The sequence below is a fragment of the Amblyomma americanum genome, chromosome 1 (genome assembly GCF_052857255.1).
Source record: "Amblyomma americanum isolate KBUSLIRL-KWMA chromosome 1, ASM5285725v1, whole genome shotgun sequence".
NCBI classification, from domain to species: Eukaryota; Metazoa; Arthropoda; class Arachnida; order Ixodida; family Ixodidae; genus Amblyomma; species Amblyomma americanum.
Window position 1 is genome coordinate 362,756,772 of NC_135497.1, and position 7,127 is coordinate 362,763,898.

General features: G+C 47.7%; 1 pseudogene; it reads left to right on the forward strand.

Annotated features, from left to right (window-relative positions):
• The first annotated feature begins 1,108 nt into the window (after positions 1 to 1,108).
• On the forward strand, positions 1,109 to 6,439 carry LOC144100930 (uncharacterized; annotated as a pseudogene).
• The last annotated feature ends 688 nt before the right edge of the window (positions 6,440 to 7,127 follow it).

Consider the following 7,127-nt stretch of genomic DNA (forward strand, 5'->3'; position numbering starts at 1 on the left):
CAATTCGAGTTAAAATCTGAGCTAAAATTATGAATGAACATAGGCAGAACAGGCATTTTAAAAACTGTCTCTCCAACATTTTGGATAGTAGAGGGGCTTCTAGCAGCAGGTAGCTGCTCTTGTCTTCATTTCATGGACATATTGCTTTGTATTTTAGGTCCTTAGCCTGCCATAGGCATCATTTACTTGTCATGAATATTTGCTGTCTAATAATGTGGCATTCGTAGACAAGACAAACTCTAAAACCTCATCAATGCACTCTCACTCTCTGTAGCGAACTTCGTCAACCCCATTAGTCACCACTTTGATGCATGCCACCCCAAATGGGAGTCGTCGCTGTGGCTGAGCGGTTATGGTGCTCGGCTGCTGACTCGAAAGACGCAGGTTCGATTCTAGCCACAGTGGTTGCATTTTGATGAAGACAAAATGCTAGAGGCCCAGGTACTCTGCGGTGCCAGCCCCCCTAAAGAATTTTTCTTTCCTCTACTGTGGCGTCCTGCACAACCTGCGCCGCTTTGTGACATTAAACCCCATAAGACAAAGCAAAATTAATGGCTACATCATTTCTGAAAATTTGTTTATATTTTTAATTTTCTACACTCTAACAACTTTATCACCTCTTTCCCTTCGTCCTTCCTTCTCTTATTCTCTTTCTCATGCTGAGTAGCAGGTCAGTGATTTTAAATGGCACCTAAATATTCTGTTTTTCATTTCATTAGAAAACATTGTCTCTCTCTGTTGCTTTGCTAGTTGCATCTGCAGTATGAAGAAATACGTGAAAGTTAGATCCAATTAAGAGCTTTAGCCTGGATAGTAAGTTCTATTTTCAAGGACAGTGTTGTAAAGTGACGTCAGCCGCATTCAGACTGCCTTGCAAGCGCTGACGGCACGTGCGTTTATCGTTTGATATCCTTCCCTTGTTCTCCCTTTCCCCTTTCCCCCTCTCTGTTTCGTATATATACGCTCCGAGCCGGAAGCAATAGATTCATGTTGCAACCTTCGAACGGCGTACTGTCGTATACAGTAAGACACGCCACGTGTGTCGTAACGATGTAACAGTGGCGACGAGGCCAGACAGAACCCTTGAGGTGAAAAATGATGTAAGCCAGGCAGTTAAGCAGGAAACAGCGGCCGCGGAAATACCGACCATGGCTCATCATCAACTACCGGAATACGATGACCAGTCCGACAACTGGAAGGCCTACATCACGAAGGTAGAAGCTTATTTTGAGGCAACTAGCGTCAGCGACTCGGGAAAGAAGAGGGCGTTGCTGGTAGCAGCATTGAGTACGCGCACCGTGCAAGTGCTCTCAGGACAGGTTGCACCGAAAAAGCCAAACTCGCTGACGTACGAGGAAGCAGTCAAAGTTTTGGATGCCTACTTCGACCCCAAGCGTCATGAAATAACGGAGAGCTATCGGTTCTTCAATCGCTGCCAGTTGGAAGGTGAGCCCATTCAACAGTTCATCGTTGAAGTTGGCCGGATTGCGCATGGCTGTAATTTCGGTGACATGCTAGACCGGATGCTTCGCGACAGAATCGCCTGTGGCGTGAGGTCAAGCGCTATTCAGAAGCAGCTATTAGCGAAAACAGATTTGACGTTGAAGGAGGCTGAAACAATTGCCATATCAGCAGAAGCAGCGGAAAACGATACAAAGATGTCTTCTGACATTGAACCCGTACTCAAGGTCAATGCACGACAATCTGATGAACTGGTGTCAGTATGTGGGCGTTGCGGAAGTAAGAAACACAACAGAAACGCCTGCGGCTGGGCGAAAGCGAGGTGTTACCGCTGTGGTGTATACGGCCATCTGGCGAAGATGTGCCAAAGCGACGTGCGGAAAGGACGCCCAAAGGCACGTTCACAATGCAGGTAAGGAGAAGCGTTTGCAGTAACAGCGGATGTTGCTGAGGAAAATGGAGACGATGCGCACATTTGGACACTAACCGCACCCTTCAATGGTCGGCTACCACCACCTATTCTTCGTACTCTCACATGGTGTGGCATTGACGTACCTATGATTGTGGACACCGGCTCACCCGTCTGTGTTGTGTCCAAAGAGATTTTTTAGAAAAACCGTGAACATTGGCCGCAATTAGAACCCGCATTCATTAAACTGTCCTGTTATCTTGGACAACTTCCAGTATTAGGGAAACTGAGTATGTCAGTGTCCTACAACGACAAGGAGGTCAAGAGTTCCTTGATGGTCCTGAACTGTTCAGGTCCGAGCCTTTGTGGATGGGAGTTGATTTCCAAGTTCAGTGACGCAGGTGTTGAATGTATCAGTGCAAGAAAACTCTGGTCCAGGAAGCAGCCATACCCCCGCCATGCATACCGTCCTGTCAGAGTTCAAAGACGTCTTCAGCCCCGAGCTGGGCCTAACTGACGGACACCCTGTTCATCTGAAGCTCAAGGAAGGCGCCATGCCGAAATTTTGTAAGGCCCGTTCCCTTCCATTTGCTTTACGCGACAAAGTTTCGAAAGAGATTGATAGGCTCGTAACGCTTGGAGTACTGTCACCTGTAACTCACGCCGAATGGGCTACTCCCATTGTGTCTGTAATGAAGAAGAACGGCGAGGTTAGAATCTGCGTTGATTTTAAGGTGACCTTGAATCCCGCCTGTGAACTGGAGCAGTACCCGTTGCCAGCTATTGATGACATCTTCGCATGCCTGAACGGTTGGGACTGCTTCAGCACGCTGGATTTAAGAGACGCGTATAACCAAGTCCCCCTCAATGAGGACTCAAGGAAGATGTGCGTAATCAATACACACCGTGGGTTGTTTTGCTACAACCGACTGCCGTTCGGCATAGCTTCCGCGCCTGCCATCTTCCAGCGGAAAATAGAAACAGTTCTCTGCAGGGCCTGACAGGTGTTCAGGATTACCTTGACTACGTTTTGGTATCAGGGCCTGTAGAGATACAGCGGGGGCTTAGACAAGGATGTCCTCTGTCCCCTTTGTTGTTCATGTTGTACCTGCAAGGTTTGGAGGCCAAGCTAGAGGGGAGCGGACTAGGCTTCAACCTATCTTTTTTCAAGCAAGGGGAATTGATTAAACAGACATTACCGGGACTAATATATGCGGACGATATAGTGATAATGGCTGACAACAAGGAAGACCTGCAGAAGTTGTTAGACATATGCAGTACAGAGCGAGATAGATTAGGCTTCAAGTATAGGAAAAAAATCTGCAGTCATGATATTTAATGAAGAGGGCGGCGAGCATAGAATACAGGAGTTCGTGCTAAAAGTAGTGAATGAGTACAAGTATCTTGGGGTGTGGATAAATAACAGTGTTGAGTATCTGACAGAGCATGAAAAATATGTAATGAATAAAGCTAGTAGGAATACAGCTGTCATGAAAAATAGGGCACTGTGGAATTACAATAGGTAGGAGGTGGTAAGAGGGATCTGGAAAGGGGTGATGGTCCCTAGCCTGACCTTCGGGAATGCGGTCCTGTGCATGAGGCCAGATGTTCAAGCAAGGCTGGAAATTAGGCAACGGGGAGTAGGGAGGTTAGCTTTGGGAGCACATGGCAATACACCAAATCAGGGGGTACAGGGTGATATGGGATGGGCGTCTTTCGAAAGCAGAGAGGCTAGCAGTAAGATAGCATTTGAGGAACGATTGAGAAGGTTGGAGGAAAAGCGGTGGGCTAGGAAAGTTTTCAGATACCTGTATATAAAGAATGTTGACACGAAATGGAGAAAGCGAACTAGAAAATTGACAAGTAAATATCTGGACAGCAGTAAGGGGGCAAATCAGCAATTATCGGTTAAGAAAAAGGTTAAAGGAACAGAGAGAGCTTTGTGGAAAACAGGGATGCTGACGAAATCGGCACTGGAAACATACCGGACCTTTAAACAGGAAATTGTCAAAGAAAATATCTATGATAATTGTAGGGGAAGTTCTTTGTTGTTCCAGGCCAGGACTGGAGTTTTGCGGACTAAGACGTATAGAGTCAGGTACCAGGAGATAGACACTTTGTGCATTGAGTGCGGAGAGGAGGAGGAAACAGCTCAACACTTTATACTTTTCTGTAAAGGGCTTCACCCTACAGTGGAAGGCAGCGGGGCTGACTTACCCAAGGCATTGGGGTTTAGGGATAGTGAAGGGAAAGTGGATTTTAAGAGGTTAGAAGTAACCAAGCGAAGGTTATCTGATTGGTGGCTAAAAGCAAGACAGGAGTAAAATTTCACAAGACATGGCTAGGTGGCTTGAGCCACCGCCCGATGTAAAGGGTTCAGCCGTATCCATCCATCCACCAGAAAAACTTGGTAGCACCGACAGATTACGACAAGTACTGCAGCGTTTTCGTGAGCATGGAGTGAAGCTCAGACTTGAGAAATGCAGCTTTCGCCAAGAGGCAGTGACGTATCTGGGTCATAAAATTGATCGTGAAGGTCTGCATCCGATAGAGAAGCATGTTGAAGCAATCGCGCAAGCCCCCAACCCACAAAATGTTCAGCAGTTGAGGTCGTTTCTGGGCATGATTACATTTTATTCTAAGTTCGTGCCCAACATGTCTTCCGTACTTGCACCGCTGTACAAGTTATTGGAGAACAGCACACGTTGGTTCTGGGGACATGCGCAAGAAGCAGCTTTTCGTGCAGCAAAAAAATGCCTTCGGGAAGCGGCTGTGCTGGCTCACTATGATCCTGAGAGACCCCTCAAGCTAGAGTGTGACGCTTCACAGGACGGAATAGGTGCCGTGCTTTTCCATACATTCGGAAAGGTAAACAAACCTGTCGGGTTCCGTTCTAGGACGCTAACAAGGGCTGAGAAAAATTATTCCCAGCTTGAGAGGGAAGCCCTTGCTCTTTTGTTTGGAGTGTCCAAATTCCGTGATTATCTCGTAGGCCGAGAATTTGTATTGGTCACCGACCACCAGCCGCTCGTGGGCCTGCTGAAAGCGGATTGACCAACTCCAGCATTGGCAGCCGCCAGAATACAGCGCTGGGTGCTGTACTTAGGCGGATTCCGCTATCAGCTTCAATACTCTCCTGGTAAACAACGCCTCAACGCTGACGCCCTTAGTAGACTGCCACAACGGACGTCTGAGCCGAAGCCACCAGAAGCGGACCCACCAGACTATCTGCTGGCCTTGAGTGTGTTCGATGAGGGAACTGTGTCAGTTGAGGAGCTAAGGCAGTTGACTGCGGGCGACCCTGCTCTGAGTCAAGTTATGCGATTCACCAAGAACGGTTGGCCGCCCTGCGCGAAAGGCTTGAACACGAGTGTCGCACCTTTTTTTGACAAGAAATTGGAGCTTTCTTTGGCCCACGGGTTGTTATACTGGGGTCGGCGAGTAGTCGTTCCGATGGAGGCGCGACGTCGCATCTTATACCTTTTGCATGAGACGCACCAGGGATCGTCCGCTATGAAGGCGGTTGCTAGATCGTCATTCTGGTGACCAGGGTTAGATCGCGAAATAGAGGCAGTGACAGCGTCATGTCAGAGTTGTGTCCAAAACCTGCCCATGCCAGCTACAGCAACGCCAAAAGGCTGGCCCGCTACTGTTGAAAAATTGGCAAGGGTACATATCGATTTTGCGGGACCTATTGCAGGGAACATGATACTCGTGGTCGTGGACGCATACAGTAAGTGGATTGAAGCTGTGCCACTCCGACAAGCAAACGCTTCATGCACAATCAACTGCCTGCGCGGTATCTTCTGCAGATTTGGCGTGCCACGAACCATCGTATCCGATAATGGAACGCAGTTTACCGCTGACGAGTTCGCTACTTTTGTCAAGAGGAACAACATAACACATCTGCGCACAGCTGAATATCACCCTCAATCGAACGGCCTAGCAGAAAGGGCTGTCAGGACAATTAAGGACGGCCTCAAGAAGATTTGTGAGGGGCGGCTGGAAGATAATATAAACAAGCTCCTTTTCAATTACAGAAGGACACCTAACCGCTCTAGAAAATCGCCGTCAGAGCTGCTCTTCGGATATAAAATTCGATCCCGTTTAGATACATGTTTCCCTCCTGTACACGCAGGGCCAGCGAACGAAGCAGACGAGTGGTCACTGCCATTGCCTGAAGCTACCGTGTACGCCCGCAACTTCGGAAGGGGTGAGAAATGGACTCCAGGAATTGTAGAGTCTACAACAGGCTCTCGGATGGTGAGCATTCGAACACCAGCCGGATCAGTAAGACGACATGTTGACCAGGTGCGGGACCGGGAAGATGCGACGCAACCGTTTGGTAAAGACCAAGAAGCGGCAAAACGAGACTCGAGAACAGGTACTCCTAGCGACTACCCACTGTTGCCGAGAACGCCAGCCGAACAAGGGGGCATAACAGAACCTGAGCATGAACTTCAGCCGGAACTCGCAGGGAGCAACGCTGAACCCGTCAGATCACCCCAAGCCTTGCGGCGCTCTACACGTCAAAGAAAACCAGTACAGCGACTTCACTATTAAGGAAGAAGAGATGTTGTAAAGTGATGTCAGCCGCAATCAGACTGCATTGCAAGCGCTGACGGCACGTGCGTTTATCGTTTGATATCCTTCCCTTGTTCTCCCTTTCCCTTTTCCCCCTCTCTGTTTCGTATATATACGCTCCGAGCCGGAAGCAATAAAGATTCATGTTGCAACCTTCGAACGGCGTACTGTCGTATACAGTAAGACACGCCACGTGTGTCGTAACGATGTAACAGACAGTCACTTTTATATTCAACCACACTCATTACTTATTACGCTAAATATGCAAACTCATTTTGTAATGTGCTCCCTTGCACAGAACTGCTGTGACCTGCAGGGGAAAATTTCTTTTCAAGGCGAATTTCTCACTTACGTGCAAAAATAGTAAACTTGCATTTGTTTTCATAGCCTTCCCAATGAGGAAAGTGATGCGGAAGAACTCACTGGAATACACTGAAAATTGTCACTGCAGTTGCATTTCCCTAATATTGTGAGACACTGATTTATTCAAGTTTGGCTTGAGGGAAAGTCCACTGTGCTCAAATGAGCGAACGGCAGCTTGTGGTTATGAACCAAAGTATTTGCAGGTGATTTATAGATTTTGTTAGCTGGGAAGAATATAGCAAGGACAGCGATGTTTTTTAATGTCCACTGGACATCTTAGCAAACTCTAGTATGCACGTAATTTCTTTCA